At 42.6% G+C, this 20569-nt stretch overlaps 1 pseudogene; it reads right to left on the bottom strand.

Annotated features, from left to right (window-relative positions):
- Positions 1–6145: 6145 nt before the first annotated feature.
- Positions 6146–7667, bottom strand: LOC135229852 (PC-esterase domain-containing protein 1B-like; annotated as a pseudogene).
- Between the last annotated feature and the right edge of the window lie 12902 nt (positions 7668–20569).

Below are 20569 nucleotides of genomic sequence, written 5' to 3'. Positions count from 1 at the left end.
TTTAGAACGTAATGAATATGCCATTTTCTAGCCACATTCTATTCATTCACTTAATCTTGTAGGACATAGCTCAGTAGATTGTTGTCCAGATATAGTTGAGTTTTTTCTACTGTTCAGTTACTCTACATATTTTTTGCCTCCTCTACTTACCAATGGACAGTTTTTAAAACATATTTAGACAATGGCTGAGTATTAAAACGTCTTTCTAATACTTGTTGGAATGCACATATTGTAGCAACAAGTGCAAGTCTGAAATCCTACGCTAAGATTCTAGATGCCTTAGAAAGCATTGCTGAAGACCAGACACAAAAAAAAGGGATTCCAAAAAAGAATGTGAAAACATTACCAACAAAATGCAAACAATGGAGTATGTACTTATGATGGTTATGTAAGATAATATATTGAAATACCATGGCTTGGGTCAGGTACACCTTAGCCCTCAGATTGATGTCTTTGCTTTTTAGCACTTTAAAGAGATCTTTTGCAGCAGATTTGCCCAATGCAATGCATCATTTGATCGTTTGATTTCTGGACTGCTGCTTCCATGGATGTTGATTGTGATGCTCCCCCAAAATATGTGTCAACGTGGCTACACCATGGTTCCCTGTATTATGTGATTGTCCATCATTTTGTCATCTGATGTGATTCTCCAATGTGTTGTAAATCCTACCTCTATGATATTAATGAGGCACGATTAGAGGCAGTTACTATAGTGAGGCTGGACTCAATCTATAAGATGAGGTTGTGTCTTGAGTCGATCTCCTTTGAGATATAAAAGAGAGAATTGAGCAGAGAGTCATACCACCAAGAAAGCAAAGCTGGTAGTAGAGTGCATCCTCTGGACCCGGGGTTACTGTGATAAGAAGCTCCAAGACCAGGAGAAGATTGATGAGAAGTACCTTCCACCAGAGCCTACAGAGAGAGAAAACCTTCCCCTGGAGCTAATGTCCTGAATTTGAACTTATCCCTTACTAGACTGTGAGAGAATAAACTTCTCTTTGTTAAAACCATCTTCTTGTAGCATTTCTCTCATAGCAGCACTAGATAACTAAGGTAACCTCTAAAAACAAAAACCAAACCAGTTGCCCTGGAGTCGAGCCTGAGTCATGGTGACCCCATGTGTGTCAGAGTAGAACTGGGCTCTGTAGGGTTTTCAGTGGCTGATTTTTCAGAAGTAGATTACCAGTCCTTTTTTCTAGGTTCCTCTGGGTGGACTCAAATCTCCAGCCTTTGGTTTAGCATCCAACTTCCTTAGCTGTTTAAACCATCCAGGGACTCCATAGATATTAGGAATCAAAAAAAATATCAAAACTTTTTGCTTTCCAGTGGATTCTGACTCATGGCTCCCCATATGTATCAGAGTAGAACTGTGCTCCATAGAGTTTTCAGTGGCTGGTTTTTCAGAAGTAGATCACCAAGCCATTATTTCATGGCACCTCTGAGTAGGCTTGAATTTCCCACCTTTGTGTTACCAGCTGAATGCTTAACCATTTGCTCCACTCAGGGATTCCACTTGGAGCCATTAAGTGGGTGGTAATTTGTTATGACAACAATAATGATAATACCCAGCTTGCACAGTTTATGAAGCCCTTCTTGTTGTTAGTTGCCCTCAGATCATTCCGAATCATGGTGAAGAACTGGCCTCCAAAGGGTTTTCAATGGCTGTGAACTTTTAGAGGCAGATTGCCAGGTCTTTCTTCCAAGGCACCTCTGGGTTGATTTGAACCACCAACCTTTCGGCCACTAGTCAAGAATGTAAACATTTGCACCACTCAGAGACTCCTATGAAGCCCTTGAAGTAACAAATTAATTGGTAAACTATTGAGGGAGCTGAGATTCTCTTAGTTCAATGCTGGAAATGTCAGCATTTCCTCCTGGAACTTTAAGCTGGTAGGAAGGTTACGAAAGGCCAATTTAGAGAACTGACCTGGAGTTATTTCAAATGGTTTTTATTGCCCTTGTAAGCAACTCTCCTGGATAAAGTACTACTTTTGTCAAAGACCCAACTCAAAACCAGCCAGGGTGACATCCGAGGACAATTTCCAGACCTAATTTACCCACAGAGCCTTCACCTTAGAGCACGTCATAAATCTCCCCCATCCTCAAAGGTCCAAGACTCTAGTGGAAGCTCTTTGTGCTTACCGTTGATATTGCAACTCACAGTATCACTTACAGAAAATTAGCTCTACCTCTACAGACTGGAGGGTTGATTTTTACTCCCCCCTGGGGTTGCCTTGTGCTTCTCTCAGCCAGTCCTCTTCTGCCTGCTTAGGCTCAGCCAGTTAATGCCCCATCAATATTCAAATTTCATTGTCTTTTTCTGCTTTTGTTCTCAACAGGATCCTTTAGCCCCAAAGAAAAGTGCTCAACTTTTGGTTCACTGCTAAGCTGTTGTTATTGGGTGTTTTGGAGTTGATTCCAACTCACAGGAACCCCATGTGAGAGAATACAACTGCCCTATTGGGTTTCCTAGGTTGTCATCTTTCCTTTGGAGATATTATCAGGAGGGGCCAGTGCCTGGAGAAGGACGTGTTTTGTAAGGTAGAGGGTCAGTGAAAGAGAGGAAAGTCCTCAACAAGATGGATTAACACAGTGGCTACAACAATGGACTCAAGCATAACAACGTTTGTGAGGATGGCGCAGGACTGGCAGTGTTTCTTTCTGTTGCACATAGGGTCGCTATGAGTCCGAAGTGCTTCGACGGCACTGAATAACAATTGTCTTCACAGAAGCAGATAGCTAGGCCTTTCTCCCTTGTAGCCACATGGTGAGTTTGAACTGCCAACCTTTTTGTTAGCAGCCGAGTGCTTAACTGTTATGCCTCCAGAGGTCCTTCACTGCTAACCAAAAAGAAACCAAACCTGTTGCAGTCCAGTCAATTCCACTCATAGCAACCCTAAGGATTCAAACTGCCAACATTTGGGTTAGCAGCTGCAGCTCTTAACCACTACGCCACCAAGGTTACCAAGCATAATAATTATGTAAGCTTTTCACTACTGACATTCAACAGCATGATTTATCATCAGTCTGCTATTTAATTTGTATTAATAATTCTTCATTCTACAAACCTTGACTCAGAGCCTACCATATTCTGGGATGCACTAGAAGACTGTACAGAAATAAACAGGAAGGGGTAAAAGTCTAGCAGGGGAGCTAGGCTTTCCAAATGTACAGTGCATGCCACCTGGAATACAAGCGTGCCATCTACAATGCTGCTAAATCTCCTGGGGACGGTCAGAAAGGTGTCCTGGAAGGGGGAGCATGTAATGGGTCTAGACGAGAGAGCAGAAGGTTCTCAAGAACATGCCAAGGGGAAGAACAAAACCACTCAGAGAGACTAACAAAGGAAATGCTTGAAGGTCGTGAATAGGTAGTATAGTCTGAGGAAGGATGTGTGTACAGAATAGTCTACTACCCATCTATCAGTCTGTCCTACTGTAGTGGCTTGGGTGTTACTGAAATGCTGGAAGCTATGCCACTAGTATTTCAAATAACAGCAGGGCCACCCATGGTGGATAGATTTTGGTAGAGCTTCCAGACTAAGACAGACTAGGAAGAAAGGCCTGGCCATCTACTTCCAAAAATGAACCAGTGAAAAACCATATAGATCAACACAGAACATTGTCCAATTTGCTTGCCTTGGACACGTCATCAGGAGGGGTCAATTGTTGGAGAAGGACATCATGTTTGGTGAAGTAGAGGGCCAGCAAGGGCAGGGGAGACTGCATTTTGATTATCCATTCATCTGTTGATGAACACTTAGGCAGTTCTGTCTTTCGGCTGTTATGAAAAGCTCTGTAGTGAACATTGGTTTACAGGGTTCTGTTTGCATTCTTGTTTTGGCTTCTTCTGGGTGCATGCCTAGGACTGGGTTTGCTGGATCTTGGGGTCATCATATGTTTAACTTTTTGAGGCACGGCCAAAACTGTTCTGCACAGTGGCTGTAGCATTTTACACTCCCGCTAGCAATGCAGGAAGGCCTGGTTTCTTTAGAATCTGCTAGAGCCATCTACACAGGGAAAGCAAGATTCAAAGACTTTGAAAATGTCTGACCAATAAGGAAACTTATATGTAAGTCTGGAGTGTGTGTGTGTGTGTCTGTGCATATAGACAGGGAGAGAGAGAGACAGAGGAAAGAGACAGAGGCTGGGTTTATTCATGCTGGAAAAATTAAACATGATCTGCAGGGTCATTTTAATTCTAAGTGAGCAAATTCAATTTTCTGTAGAAAAATTCTACAGCCAAAATGAAGAAAAGCATATCACCTGCTGCAGACGTGTTTTGCGAGATTTTTCATTGTGATGGGCTTCACGGTTAGAGGCTGTGTTCCTGAGAGGTGAAATAAAAATGTTGCTATTAGGAATGGCATATCTAGGAGACTTTTTGAGAAAACAGGAAAGTAAATGTCTGTAAAAGGAAAAAAGAGACAGTTCTCATACAGACTTAAATACAATCGTGGCCCCCGGCTCCCTGGCCACCCGAGAGGGCTGCTTGTTCACTGTATTCCTGTGGTTGTAGACAGAACATTCTCTCACCTTCTCTTCCCACCTTGCTCAGAAGAACAATGATCAGAATAGACCCTACATTCTCAAGATGCTTTTATCAATGCAATTCTTTGTTTCTAAAGAATTTTTTTTTCCAATAACAATAGAATTACATGAATTTTTTTTTATGCAAGTTTGGATTAAAGTTTCAAAGTTTCCTTCTGGCACAACCTAAAGGTTTGTGGTTCAAGCCCACGCAGCACTGCTGTGGAAGAAAGGCCCGGCACTCTGCTTCCAAGAAGGTTACAGCCAAGAAAACACTGTGGGGCAGTTCTACCCTGGGTTTGCCAAGAGTCAGTGTCAACTGGCAACTGTTTCTGTTTTTTTAGGTGACATAGGTGGAGTTCCTGCGTGACACGACAGGATATACATTTGTATGCATGTATATTTTATGTACGTGTGTATATATATATATGTGTGTGTATATGTATAAGAAGCCCTGGTGGCACTGTGGTTAAAGCACTCAACTGCTAAATGAAAGGTCGGCAGTTTGAAAGCACCAGCAGCTCCTTGGGAGAAAGGTGCAGCAGTCTGCTTCTGTAAAGATTTACATCCTTGGAAATCCTCTCAAGTCACTATGAATTAGAATTGACTCAACAGCAGTGGGTTTTTTTTCCCTTTTTTGTATATGTGTGTGTATATATATATATATATAAATCTATGTATGTATGTTTATGTCTGTCATTGTTGTTAGGTGCCGTTGAGTTAGGTTGAACTCATAGCAGCCCTATAGGACGGAGTAGAACTGCCCCATAGGTTTTCCAAGGAGGGGCTGGTGGATGTGAACCGCCCACCTTCTCGTTAGCAGCGCAATGCTTACCCAGGGCCCCACCAGGGCTCTGTATATAAGCATATGCGCATGCTTGGCTTCCCCCACATGTCTGTCAGTTTGACGTACTGTAGGGGTTCTTACACCAAACTTTTGACACCTCCTTTAACAATACTTTAAATCATTTCAAGCCCAAAATGTGTCATTTCTCCTTTTCCATAACCAGCCCTGGATTTGCTCATTCATTCTTAGCATGCTTGAGATCACTCTGATTCCCATCTCCTCCCTGGCTACCTTCCATCCCCGTTTGTCTTTAAGGCGCATTGTTCCTCCTATGAGGAAAGAGAAGCTGGTTCCTCTGCCAAGGAAACCCCCGACCTCTGGAAAAGCTCTCAGAGTCTCCCAAGTGTGTGCAAATAAATTAATTCACTTTAATAGTATAGAAAAAGGTCTGGGAGGCTTGTTTTTACACCAGCCCTGAGAGGCACTTAATTTCAGGTCGCTGAATTGAGCATTGGATCTTGCTAAGTGGTGAAGCGCAGCTCAACCTCGGGGCTTTTCTGAACAAATAACTCTTCTACAGAAACTACTGGTAATTGGAAGGAATGGATTTCGCCTGATTGCCTCTTTGGCCCTGAAAGCAGCAGAAGCCCCCGAGGAGGCGTCTGGGCGCCCTGCTCCTTGCCCCGAAAGGCACCCAGAACATAATGGGAGTGACAGGCTACACTGATCCATTATGGACACACTGCCAGGGCGCAGCCCCACAAGGCCTTCGCAGAGACAGACACTGTGTTTCTGAACGCACTTTTTTAATTCGCGGTTAGTTTGTGCATCAAGGCAAGGAGGAGACAACCGTGAGTGTGCACGTCTGGTATCTGTTCCTTTCCCCAACTCGCAGCGAGTAAGGCTTGTCCTTGCTGAGAGGGGTGGAGGGGTGGCTGGAGGTGTTCCAGACCTGCATGCCTAGGCCATCCCCCAGGCAAGGGTTCAAAGGGGAGAGGACGACCTACCTGGGGGGGTGGTTACCGAAGTCTTGGCACTGGTCATACTGGTGGCTGCGGTCCGTCCCCCTGCACCTCTGTGGCTCTGCGGGGCGTACCTGGAGGGTAAGGCGGAGAAGCCCGGTGAACCACGCGGCGCTGGTGCTTATCAGAGGCCGTATGTATTCCGGCGTTGCGGGGCAGCCGGCCAGCTGTCAGGTTTGCTTCCTTGCCATACCTAGTGTGCAGTGCAGAGGGGTCGCCAGAGCATGGCTGGCGCTGCAGGGATTGGTTCCAGGGCAAACTGGAGCCATGGCGGTGCCGCCGGAAGCACCTGGGAACCTGGGGCAGGGAAATAGGGGGTCTCTGCGACTAAGCGATAGGGCACGCGGGTCTAGGCGGGCGTCGAGGCGGGGCCTACCGCACTGGATTCACCTCAGTGGTGCTGGAGCAGTCTGTCGTCCGCGGGCCCTCTGAGACGGCTCCCAGGGCCTTCCCAGATCCACCTGCCCACCGGGTTGTCGCAGGGCAGGTCCACGCCCGAGATGTCGCCCAGATGGGCCAGCAGCAGCTGCGAGAGCCTTCGATGAGCGTGTTGGTTCCAGTGCACGCCATCTGCCTGCCTGTGCTGCCGGAGTGCCGGAAGTGGAAATTCAAGTCCAGCACGTTGAAGCGGAGCCTGCTGGCCTCAGCGGCGCTGTAGAAGTTGGCCTCCACCACATCATCCCGCAGGCACGAGGTCGGGGGCATGCCCTCAGGCGGGAGGAAACCCCCCGAGACCGTCTCAGCCACTGGCATGGCAGTGTTCCACACCACGAGAGAGGACTCGGGCAGGACCTAGCGAAGGCACCAGAACAGGGTCTCCAGGTTCCTCCTGTAGCTCCACATGGAATCCTGGCCATACCTGGACAGGTCCCAGAGGCAGGAGTTCATGATGACCACGTCTGGGCCGTGCTCGCCCCTCAGCAGCTCCAGCAGGACTTTCTCCACGTACCGGGAGTAGGCGCGCGTGAGGAAGTAGAAGCGCACAAGGTGGTGTGTGGAGCAGAACTCGCGGACTTCGCGGTAGTGGGTCCCGTTGTGCATACGGCCCCACCCGCCGCCGTGCAGCAGCCTGTCCTGCTCGAAGCTCATCTCACCCTTGGCCTTCAGGGGACTGCTTGAGAGCAGGCAGTCCTTCTGCAGCAGGAGCACCAGGTCCTTGTACACGGCCCTCTGCACCGAGTCCCCCATGACGACCACGAACTTGTTGTGCCGCAGCTGCCGGACTTCGGACGCCCTCACGTGGACCATGGTGGCTGGGTGAAGGTGGCCTAGCTCCTGCCTTCCCTCAGGGCGGGTCCCGAAAGAGCTCTGGACCGAGGGCTGAGGGGCTGCTGCCAGAGACGGAGAGAAGGCAGGCAGGCTGGCTGGCTGGCGGTTGTGGGGCGGCCGGGCGGGCAGACGGGGGCTGTTTAATGCCGCTGGACTGGCCTGGGCCTGGACGGGGAGGAGAAAGGGCGCAGCGTCCGGGGCCCTGAAAGCCGTCTCGCCAATCCTTAGGCCCACGGTGTGACCTCTGAACCCACGGCCCTGCCCCCGTACCCGGCTTGGCTCCCCCTGCTGGAGGGCAGCGGTGCTGACACTGATGCTGTTGGTCTGGATGGTTGTAGGCTGTTTCCGCCTCAGCCACCACCTGTGCTCCAGGCACTGGGACAAAGTCTGTCCACTGGAAGAACCAGGCCACTTCCAGGGCCATGGCCCAGTCGGTGGTGGATCCACACCCAGGATTTCCAGGCAGTGTAGGCGAGAATACTCAGGAAAACATACTCATCTTAGTTCCACGGTGCTTTCGTCTTTGTTTTCGTTTTGTCTCTCTCTTCCCAATTCCATTGTGAGTACCCCAGCCCTCCTGAGAAATGACAAGAACACATCCCATGACCTGATCACTGTCTTTGTCCCAGGGTAAAGTCTGGAGACCCCTTCTAACACAGTGTTACAACCGGGGTGTGGGAATCCATACCCACAAGGTACTGGCCATGATGGTATCCCCAAGCAGTCCACCCTTCACACTTCCATCTGCACACCCAGTGCTCCTGAGCTGAGGCCTGGCCACCACACAGCTCCTCTGCATTTATCCAGCATTGCCCTTTAGAGAATCGATGCAAAGGAACCCTACGGTATGTAACGTAGGTGGACGTTTTACCCTTCCTGGGCACCACCTTCTGGGCAGTCATTCTGCTTCTCTGGGGATCCCCCCGGGGTGTCCAGTGTAGAACTCCTGCCGTCCACCACCTTTTTGCACTAACAAACGGCCTCTGGTGTGGTTCAAGCAGGGTAAGCTTAGTATGCAACTTCTGGCTCTTACAAATTAGGCTCCTATTACACTTTTGTAGGTGGACTTGTGCAAAAAGAGAGCTCCAGCTCTCAGTAAAAGCCCTGAGCTGCACTTGTCTGCTGGTGTGGTGGTAGAACAATCGTTGCTTTGGGAAATGCTCAGACCCTTTTCCACAGTGGCTCCACCAGCCATTAGATCTGTTAATTTTAACATGCTCACTCCTTAAATTATGACACTATCTTCTGGGTGGCCCAAACCATTAAACATATGACTGCTAACAGAACGATTGACAGTTTGAGTCCACATAGAGGCCCCTCAAGTGAAAGTTCTGGCTATCTACTTCCCAAAGGGCATAAACTTAGAAAACAAAAAAACCTGTGGAGTACATTACTACTCTGCAATATCTGGGGTTGCTATGAGCCAGATGTACTGGTCAGTACTTGCTCCATGTACAATGGTCAGTACTTGCTCCACGTACAATGACTTCCTCTCCATTGAATATAAATGTTGACGTCCTGGCTGAAAGCACCATTCCTAATTCTTACTAAGATGTAGCATGATTTCCTTATCCCTTACATACAACTGTTTGTTTTTACATACTGGTGCTGGATTCCTGGCTGAAATCCAAGGCCTAATTCTCAACAGGATATTGACATCAACTTTGATAAAAGAACCCTTCCCTTCCCTCTCTTTAATATAGATGCCAGTATGGGGCATGGTTCTGTAACAACCATGCCCCATTACTTCATAGGGTGTGGATTTAGTCTCTTGGCTCTGTGAATCATGAACTTCTCTATTAGCAGATTCTGGCTGTAACACTCACGTCATATTCCTTATTAAAAAAATATGTGCATGTAACAAGCTCTGTGAACCCTGGCCTCTTGTCTGCTTGAATAGGATGCTAGCTTTCCAACCGTGCTGCCTTTGACTATTTCATTACCAGAATATGGGTCAAGCTCCTGGCTCTGTGAAACCTGATCTTTTTTGTTATTCTTTTTCCTTTGGATATGGTTGCTAACTTCCTTTTTGTAATAACCATGGCATAATCTTTACTATTATGTCAATATCTTAGTAAAGACATAGATATTGTTTTAAGGTTATGGATATTCCCTTTCTAGCTTTGTTTAAATGACCCTTTTCTCACTAGTACATACAGCTCTTCTTTATGAATCCTGCCTTCATGTTTCTCTGGGTATAGATGCTAATTTCCAGGCCTCACAAGCCATGTATCTTTTTTTAAGTAGGTTATTAAGGCAAATTTCCTTTCATGTGGACTCTGACCATCTTTAATCATGAATATGAATACTACCTATCTGGCTGTACTTACTGTGGCCCCCTTTTCCCTTGGCTATGTTTTATGGATGCATTTTTCTGGCTCAATGAACCCTGACCGTCAGTCTCCCAACATAGGAGTTTCTTGACTCTAACAACCACGGCCTGTTTAATACTCAGATCCAGTTTCAGGTTTTTACTCGGATTTGCATTCTTTAAACTCTGTCTTTACGTTTCATAGGATATGGATTCTAGCTCCCTGGCCATGAGAACCATGGGCCATTTTCACTAAAATATGGATGTAGGCTGTTAGCTTTATGAACCCTAATCTGTTTTTGTCCATGAACGTGGTTGCTACTTACCTGCTTGTAGGAAACATAACACAATTCTTAGCACAATTTGAGTCAGACCAGGGCTTTATGAACCCTGATCTTCTCTTAAGTAGTATGTGAATGTAGCTTCCTGGCTTTAAGAAGCATAATGTATCTCTTATTAAAATATGATTTTGGGCTCATGATTCTTTGAACCCTAACCTCCTTTCTCCTTGTATATGGAGGTTGTAACATTGTGCCCCTCACTTTATGTTAGGATTTGGATGAATTCCAGGTTTTATTAATTCTGACCTCTTATTTCTTTGGCTATAAGTGCTAACTTTATGGCTGTAATGACCTTGACTTCAATATTATTACTATATTCTAGGTAAATATTTAGTCTTAGAGCTTGTTTTAACCCATCGTGTTTTTCTTTGGGTATGCATGCTAACCTCTTGACTGTAATAAATATGCCGTATTTACTGCTGCCCATTACTATTGCCATCAAGTGGTTTCTGATGCACAGCAACTCTATAGGAAGGAGTAGAACTGCCACATGGTTTTCAAAGGAGCGTTTGGTGGATTTGAACTGCTGACCTTTTGGTTAGCAGCTGTAACTCTTAAACACTGTGCCACCAGGGTTCCTATTGGGATGTGGATTTAGTTTCCAAGTATACATATCTTGAGTTCTTCTTCAGTTGGATATAGATGCTAATTTCCTGGCTGCAATAACCATGACCTGTTTCTTGCTATGATATTAATGCAGGCTCCTGCTGGTATGAACTTTGGCCTCTTATTTTCCCTTAGATAAGTTTTCTAGCTGTCTGATTGTAATACTCTTTGAAGATTACATAACAGGATATGTATCCACACTACCATCTTTGTTGTTGTTGTTTGGTGCCGTTTAGTCCATTCTGACTCATAGTGACTCTGTGTACAGCAGAATGCGACACTGCCTGTCCCTGCCCCATCCTCAAAATGGCTGCTATGTTTTTTTTAATAATTTTTATTGAGCTTTACGTGAATGTTTACAAATCAAGTCAGTCTGTCACATATAAGCTTATATACACCTTATTCCATACTCCCACTTACTCTCCACCTAATGAGTCAGCCCTTCCAGTCTCTCCTTTTGTGACAATTTTGCCAGTTTCTAACCCTCTGTACCCTCCTATCTCCCCTGCAGACAGGAGATGCCAACACAGTCTCAAGTGTCCATCTGATACAAGTAGCTCACTCTTAGCCACCATCTCTCTCCAACCCATTGTCCAGTCCCTTCCATGTCTGATAAGTTGTCTTCGGGAATGGGATTCCTCTAGTCTTAATCAGACCATTAAGTCTGGTCTTTTTATGAGAATTTGGGGTCTGCATCCCACTGATCTCCTGCTCCCTCAGGGGTTCTCTGTTGTACTCCCTGTCAGGGCAGTCATCGGTTGTGGCCGGGCACCATCTAGTTCATCTGGTCTCAGGATGATGTAAGTCTCTGGTTCATGTGGCCCTTTCTGTCTCTTGGGCTCATGGTTATCTTGTGACCTTGGTGTTCTTCATTCTCGTTTGATTCTGATGGGTTGAGACCAATTGATGCATCTTAGATGGCCACTTGTTAGCACTTAAGACCCCAGACGCCACATTTCAAAGTGGGATGCTGAATGTTTTCATAATAGAATTATTTTGCCAATTGTCTTAGAAGTCCCCTTAAGCCATAGTCCCCAGACCCCCGCCATGCTCCACTGATGTTTGAAGCAATCAGTTTATCTCAGAAACTTCTTTGTTTTGGGTCCAGTTCAGTTGAGCTGACCTTCCGTGTATTGAGTATTGTCCTTCCCTTCACCTAAAGTAGTTCTTATCTGCTAACTAATCAGTAAATAACCCTCTCCCACCCTCCCTCCCTCCTCACCTTGTAACCACAAGAGTATGTGTTCTTCTCAGTTTATACTATTTCTCAAGATCTTATAATAGTGGTCTTATACAATATTTGTCCTTTTGCCTCTGACTAATTTCGCTCAGCATAATGCTTTCCAGGTTCCCCCACGTTATGAAATGTTTCACAGATTCGTCATGGTTCTTTATTAATGTGTAGTATTCCATTGTGTGAATATACCACAATTTATTTAACCATTCATCCGTTAATGGGACACCTTGGTTGCTTCCAGCTTTTTGCTATTGTAAACAGAGCTGCAATAAACATGGGTGTGCATATATCTGTTTGTGTGAAGGCTCTTAGTTCTCTAGCGTATATTTCAAGGAGCGGGATTTCTGGGTTGTATGGTAGTTCTATTTCTAACTGTTTAAGAAAACGTTAGATAGATTTCCAAAGTGGTTGTACCATTTTACATTCCCACCAGCAGTGTATAAGAGTTCCAGTCTCTCTGCAGCCTCTCCAACATTTATTATTTTGTGTTTTTTGGATTAATGCCAGCCTTGTTGGAGTGAGATAGAATCGCATCATAGTTTGAATTTGCATTTCTCTAATGGCTAATGAGCGAGAGCATTTTCTCATGTATCGGTTAGCTGCCTGCATATCTTCTTTAGTGAAGTGTGTGTTCATATCCTTTGCCCACTTCTTGATTGGGTTGTTTGTGTTTTTGTGGTTGAGTTTTAACAGAAACATACAGATTTTAGAGATCAGGCGCTGGTCGGAGATGTCGTAGCTGAAAATTCTTTCCCAATCTGTAGGTGGTCTTTTTAATCTTTTGGTGAACTCTTCAGATGAGCATAGGTGTTTGATTTTTAGGAGCTCCCAGTTATCTGGTTTCTCTTCGTCATTTTTGGTAATGTTTTGTATTCTGTTTATGCCTTGTGTTAGGGCTCCTAAAGTTGTCCCTATTTTTTCTTCCATGATCTTTATTGTTTTAGTCTTTAGTTTAGGTCTTTGATCCACTTGGAGTTAGTTTTTGTGCATGGTGTGAGGTATGGATCCTGTTTCATTTTTTTGCAAATGGATATCCAGTTATGCCAGCACCATTTGTTAAAAAGACTGTCTTTTCCCCAATTAACTGACACTGGCCCTTTGTCAAATATCAGCTGCTCATATGTGGATGGATTTATATCTGGGTTCTCAGTTCTGTTTCATTGGTTTATGTGCCTGTTGTTGTACCAATACCAGGCTGTTTTGACTACTGTGGCTGTATAATAGGTTCTAAAATCAGGTAGAATGAGGCCTCCCACTTTCTTCTTCTTTTTCAGTAATGCTTTGCTTATCTGAGGCTTCTTTCCCTTCCATATGAAGTTGGTGATTTGTTTCTCCATCACATTAAAAAATGTCATTGGAATTTGGATCGGAAGTGCATTGTATGTATAGATGGGTTTTGGTAAAATAGACATTTTTACTATGTTAACTATCCATGAGCAAGGTATGTTTTTCCACTTAACTAGGTCCTTTTCAGTTTCTTGTAGTAGTACTTGTAGTTTTCTTTATATAGGTCTTTTACATCTTTGGTAAGGTTTATTCCTAAGTATTTTATCTTCTTCGGGGCTACTGTGAATGGTATTGATTTGGTGATTTCCTCTTCGATGTTCTTTTTGTTGATGTAGAGGAATCCAAGTGATTTTTGTATGTTTATCTTATAACCTGAGACTCTCCCAAACTCTTCTACGAGTTTCAGTAGTTTTCTGGAGGATTCCTTAGGGTTTTCTGTGTATAAAATTATGTCATCTGCAAATAGTGATAACCTTACTTCCTCCTTGCCAATCCGGATGCCCTTTATTTCTTTGTCTAGCCTAATTGCCCTGGCTAGGACTTCAAGTACGATGTTGAATAAGAGCGGTGATAAAGGGCATCCTTGTCTGGTTCCCGTTCTCAAGGGAAATGCTTTCAGGCTCTCTCCATTTAGAGTGATGTTGGCTGTTGGCTTTGTATAGATGCCCTTTATTATGTTGAGGAATTTTCCTTCAATTCCTATTTTGCTGAGAGTTTTTATCATAAAAGGGTGTTGGACTTTGTCAAATGCTTTTTCTGCATCAATTTATAAGACCATGTGGTTTTTGTCTTTTGTTTTATTTGTGTGGTGGATTACATTAATGGCTTTTCAAATATTAAACCAGCCTTGCATACCTGGTATAAATCTCACTTGGTCGTGGTGGATTATTTTTTTGATATGTTGTTGAATTCTATTGGCTAGAATTTTGTCGAGGATTTTTGCATCTATGTTCATGAGGGATATAGGTCTGTAATTTTCTTTTTTTGTGATGTCTTTACCTGGCTTTGTAATCAGGGATGTAGTGGCTTCATAGAATGAGCTAGGCAATATTCCATCATTTTCTGTGCTTTGAAATACCTTTAGTAGTAGTGGTGTTAACTCTTCTCTGAAAGTTTGGTAGAACTCTGCAGTGAAGCCATCCGGGCCAGGGTTTTTTTTTTGTTGGGAGTTTTTTAATTACTGTTTCAATCTCTTTTCTGGTATGGGTCTATTTAGTTGTTCTTCTGATTGTGTTAGTTTAGGTAGGTAGTTTTTTCTCAGAATTCATCCATTTCTTCTGGGTTTGCAAACTTGTTAGAGTGTACTTTTTCGCAATAATCTGACATGATTCTTTTAATTTCAGTTGGGTCTGTTGTGATGTGACCCATCTCGTTTCTTATTTGGGTTATTTGTTTCCTTTCCTGTATTTCTTTAGTCAGTCTGGCCAATGATTTATCAATTTTGTTAATTTTTTCAAAGAACCAGTTTTGGCTTTGTTAATTCCTTCAATTGTTTTTCTGTTCTCTAATTCATTTAGTTCAGCTCTAATTTTTATTATTTGTTTTCTTCTGGTGCCCGATGGATTCTTTTGTTGCTCACTTTCTATTTGTTCAAGTTGTAGGGACAGTTCTCTGATTTTGGCTCTTTCTTCTTTTAGTATGTGTGCATTTATCATTACAAATTGACCTCTGAGCACTGGTTTTGCTGTGTCCCAGAGGTTTTGATAGGAAGTATTTTCATTCTCGTTGCATTCTATGAATTTCTTTATTCCCTCCTTAATGTCTTCTATAACCCAGTCTTTTTTGAGCAGGTTATTGTTCAGTTTCCAAGTATTTGATTTCTTTTCCATAATTTTTGCGTTATTGATTTCCACTTTTATGGCCTTGTGGTCTGAGAAGATGCTTTGTAATATTTGAATGTTTTGGATTCTGCAAATGTTTCTTTTAAAACCTAATATGTGGTCTATTCTAGAGAATGTTCCATGTGCACTAGAAAAAAAAGTATACTTTGCAGCAGTTGGGTGGAGTGTTCTGTATAAGTCAATGAGGTCAAGTTGGTTGATTGTTGTAATTAGGTCTTCCGTGTCTCTATTGAGCTTCTAACTGGATGTCCTGTCCTTCTCCGAAAGTGGTGTGTCAAAGTCTCCTGGTATAATTGTGGAGGTGTCTATCTCACTTTTCAGTTCTGAAAAAGTTTGTTTTATGTATATTGCAGCCCTGTCATTGGGTGTATAAATATTTAATATGGTTATATCTTCCTGGGCAATTTTTCCTTTTATCATTATGTAGTGTCCTTCTTTATCCTTTGTGGTGGATTTAACGTTAAAGTCTATTTTGTCAGAAATTAATATCGCTACTCCTGCTCTTTTTTGCTTATTGTTTGCTTGATATATTTTTTCCATCCTTTGAGTTTTAGTTTGTTTGTGTCTCTAAGTTTAAAGTGTGTCTCTTGTAGGCAGCATATAGACGGATCGTGTTTCTTTATCCAGTCCGTGACTCTCTGTCTCTTTATTGATGCCTTTAGTCCATTTACATTCAGCGTAATTATAGATAAGCATGTGTTTAGTGCTGTCATTTTGATGCCTTTTTATGTGTGTTGTTCACAATTTCATTTTTCCACTTACTTTTTTGTGCTGAGACATTTTTCTTTGTAAATTGTGTGTTCCTCTTTTTCATAGTATCTGACTTTATGTTTGCTGAGTCGTTATGTTTTTCTTGGTTTTTATTTTGAGTTGTGGAGTTGTTATACCTCTTTGTGGTTACCTTAATATTTACCCCTATTTTTCTAAGTAAAAACCTAACTCGTATTGTCCTATATCGCCTTGTATCCCTCACCATATGGCAGTTCTATGCCACCTGTATTTAGTCCCTCTTTTAGATTATTATGATCTTTTACATATTGACTTCAATGATTCCGCTTTGAGTGTTTTTTTCTTTTTAAAATTAATCTTAATTTGTTTTTGTGATTTCCCTATTTGGGTTGATATCAGGATGCTCTGTTCTGTGACCTTGTGTTGTGCTGGTGTCTGATATTATTGTTTTTCTTATCAAACAATTTCCCCCTTTAGTATTTCTTGTAGCTTTGGTTTGGTTTTTGCAAATTCTCTAAGCTTGTGTTTATCTGTAAATGTCTTAATTTCACCTTCATATTTCAGAGAGAGTTTTGCTGGATATATGATCCTTGGCTGACAGTTTTTCCCCTTCAGTGCTCTGTATATGTCATCCCATTGCCTTCTTGCCTGCATGGTTTCTGCTGAGTAGTCTGAACTTATTCTTATTGATTCTCCCTTGTAGGAGACCTTTATTTTATCCCTGGCTGCTTTTAATATTTTCTCTTTATTTTTCGTTTTGGCAAGTTTGATGATAATATGTCTTGGTGATTTTCTTTTTGGATCAGTCTTAAATGGGGTTCGATGAGCATCTTGGATAGATATTCTTTCGTCTTTCATGATGTCAGGGAAGATTTCTGCCAACAGATCTTCAACTATTCTCTCTGTGTTTTCTGATATCCCTCCCCGTTCTGGGACTCCAATCACATGCAAGTTATTCTTCTTGATAGAGTCCCACACAATTCTTAGGATTTCTTCATTTTTTTTTAATTCTTTTATCTGATTTTTTCCAGCTATATTGGTGTCAATTCCCTGGTCCTCCAGAGCTCCCACTCTGCATTCTAATTGCTCAAGTCTGCTCCTCTGACTTTGTATTGCGTTGTCTAATTCTCTAATTTTATTGTTAATCTTTTGGATTTCTGAATGCTGTATCTCTATGGATTCTTGCAGCTTATTAACTTTTCCACTATGTTCTTGAATAATCTTTTTGAGACCTTGAACTGCTTTATCAGTGTGTTCCTTGGCTTTTTCTGTAAATTGCCTTATTTCATTTCTGAGGTCATCCCTGATGTCTTGAAGAATTCTGTAAATTAGTTTGTTTTTTATTCTGTATCTGGCAATTCCAGGATTGTATCTTCATTTGAAAAAGATTTTGATTCTTTACTTTGGGGAGTTGTAGAAGCAATCATGGTCTGCTTCTATATGTGTTTTGATATCGACTGCTGTCTCTGAGCCATCACTAAGATGTTGTAGTGATTTAATCTATATTTGGTCACTGAGTCTTATCTTGTTTTGTTTTCTTTCAGTGTACATAGATGGGCTACTAGATTGCGCTGTCTTGAATGTTGTAGCCCTTGACTCACTTATGTCCTATTACTAGCTGGTTAGGGCTATTACCAGATATGTAAACCTAAGAGTCCATTCACTATTCTTCAGTAGAATCTGATTTTGGGGCATCAAGTGTGTGGAGCAGACTGTTACATTTCCACCTAGAGAAGTACTGGTGATAGTTTTGTACACCAGATTCTAGTAGCAGCAGGGGTTCATACTCCAGGGGGGGCAGGATGCTGACAGGCTTCCCCCAAGTGCCAGTGAGGTAGGTATGTCTCTATTCCTAAAGCACTTTGGTGGGTGGGCTCTGCGGCTGTACCTTAGGTGGCTGCTATGTTTGAATCCATTGTTTGCAGACACTGTGCTAATCCATCTGGTCGAGGGTCTTCTTCTTTCTTGCTGGCCCTCTACCAAGCATGATGTTCTTCCCCCCGATAACATGTCCAAAGTGTATGAGATGAAATTTTTCCATCCTTGCTTCCAAGGAACACTCTGCACTTCTTCCAAGACAGATTTGTTCATTCTTCTGGCAGTTCATAGTATATTCAGTATTCTTCTCCAACACCATAACTGAAGGGCATCAGTTCTTCTTCAGACTTCCTTATTCATTGTCCAGCTTTTGAATGCCTATGAGGTGATGGAAAATACCGTGGCTTGGGTCAGGTGCACCTTAGTCGAAAAAGGAACACCTTTGCTATTCAACACTTTAAAAGGTCTTTATGCAGAAGATTTGCCCAGTTCAATACATCATTTTATTTACTGACTGCTGGCACTGATGGTGTATCCAGGTAAAATGAAATCCTTGACAACTTCCACCTTTTCTCTGTTTATCATGATGTTGCTTGTTGGCCCGATTGTAAGGATTTTTCTTTTCACTATGTTGGAGTGTAATTCATACTGAAGGCTGTAGTCTTTGATCTTTACCAGTAAGTGCTTCAAGTCCACTTTGCCTTCAGTAAGCAAGGCGGTATCATCTGCCTCTCTCAAATTATTAATGAGTCTTCTTGCAATCCTGATGGCACACTTTTCTTCAGATAGTCCAGCTTCTCACATTATTTGATCAGCATATAAATTGAGTATGTACGGTGAAAGGATACAACCCTGATGCATACCTTTCCTGATTTTAAAGCACACACTATTCCCTTGTTCTGCCTGAGGAACTGATTTATGGTCTATGTACAGGTTCCACGTTAGCAAAATTAAATGTTCTAAAATCCCCGTACTTTACAACGTTATCCACAATTGTTATGAAAGGAAGGCCCCCAACAAGATAGACTGACACAGTGGCTCCAGTAATGGGCTTAAGCATAACACAAATTGTAAGGATGGCACAGGTCCAGGCAGTGTTTTGTTCTGTTTTATATAGGGTCACTATGAGTTGGAACTGACTAGATGGCACCTAACAACAATGACAACTACTTTACCAAATATGATTTCCTTCTTCAAGGACTGGTCCCTCCATAACATATCCTAAGTACATGAGGTGAAGTCTCACCATCCTTGCCTCTAAGGAGCATTCTGGCTGTGTTTTACTTCTCCCAAGCAGATTTATTCCTTTTTCTAGGGGTCCACAGTATATTCAATATTTTTTGCCAACACTGCAATTCAAATGCAACAGTTCAGTCTTCTTTATTCTTTGTCCAGCTTTCGCATGTACATGAGGGACTGAAAAAACCATGGCTTGGGTCATGAGCACTTTAGACCTGAAAGTGACATATTTGCTTGTTTACACTTTAAAGAGGTCTTTTGCAACAGATTTGCCCAGTGCAACAGTTCTTTTGATTTCTTGACAGCTGCTTCCATGGGTATTGACTGTGGATCCAAGTAAAATGAAATCCTTGACAAATTCAATCTTTTCTTGTTTTATCATGACATTGCTTACTGGTCTGCTTGTGAGGGTTTTGTTTTCTTTAAATTGAGGTGTAATCCATATTGAAGGCTGTAGTCTTTGATATTATGAGTGTTTCAGGTGCTCTTCACTTTCAGCTAGCATAGTTGTGTCATCTGCATATCGCTAGTAGTTAATGAGTCTTCATCGAATCCTGATGCCCTTTTCTTCTTCATAGAGTCCAGCTTCATGGATTTTTTATTCAGCATGTGGATTTAATAAGTATGGTGAAAGGATACAACCCTAAGGCACCTTCCTGATTTAAAACTATGCAGTATCCCCTTATTCTATTGAAATGACTGTATGTTGTTCTATGTAGTTTCCTCCTCAAAACAGTTAAGTGTTGTGGAATATCCATTCTTCGTAAAGTTATTCATAATTTGTTATGATCCATACAGTTGAATGCCTTTGCACAGTCAGTAAAACCGAGGTAGATATGTTTTAGGTATTCTCTGCTTTCAGCCAGGATCCATCTGACATCAGCAATGATATCCCTCATTCCATGTCCTCTTCTGTCTGCAGCTTGAATTTCTGGCAGTTCCTTGTTGATGTATTACTGCATTCGGTTTCAAAAGATCTTCAGCAAAATTTTACTTGTGTGTGATAGTAATGGTATTATTTGATAATTTCCGCATTCTGTTGGATCACCTTGCTCTGGATTGGGCACAAATATCAATTTCTTCCTGTTGGTTGGCCAGATTACTATCTTCCAAATTCTTGGCATAAATGAGTGAGTGCTTCCAGCTCTGGGTCCATTTCTTGGAACATCTCACTTGGTATTCTGTCTGTTCCTGGAGCCTTGTTTTTTTCTTTCTTTCTTTGTTTACCAATACCTTCAGTGAAGTTTGGACTTCTTCCTTCAGCACCTTCGGTGCCTGATTACATAGTCCTTCCTGAAAGGGCTGAGCGTCAACAGATTCTTTTTGGTACAATGACTCTCTGTACTCCTTCCATCTTCTTTTGATGCATTGTGTCATTTAATATTTTCCCCATAGAATCTTTCAAAATTGCAACTTGTTGCTAGGCAAATTTAGTCAATACTGACTCATAGATAACATGCGTGATAGAACAAAACACTTCTCAATTCTGTGCCATCCTCACAATTGTTGCTATGCTTTTGCCCATTGTTGCAGCTACTGAGTCAATCCATTTC

The sequence above is a fragment of the Loxodonta africana genome, unplaced genomic scaffold, assembly GCF_030014295.1.
Source record: "Loxodonta africana isolate mLoxAfr1 unplaced genomic scaffold, mLoxAfr1.hap2 scaffold_57, whole genome shotgun sequence".
Taxonomy (NCBI): Eukaryota; Metazoa; Chordata; class Mammalia; order Proboscidea; family Elephantidae; genus Loxodonta; species Loxodonta africana.
Note: the sequence above shows the minus strand (reverse complement) of the source record. Positions and strands in the feature narration are given on the sequence as shown.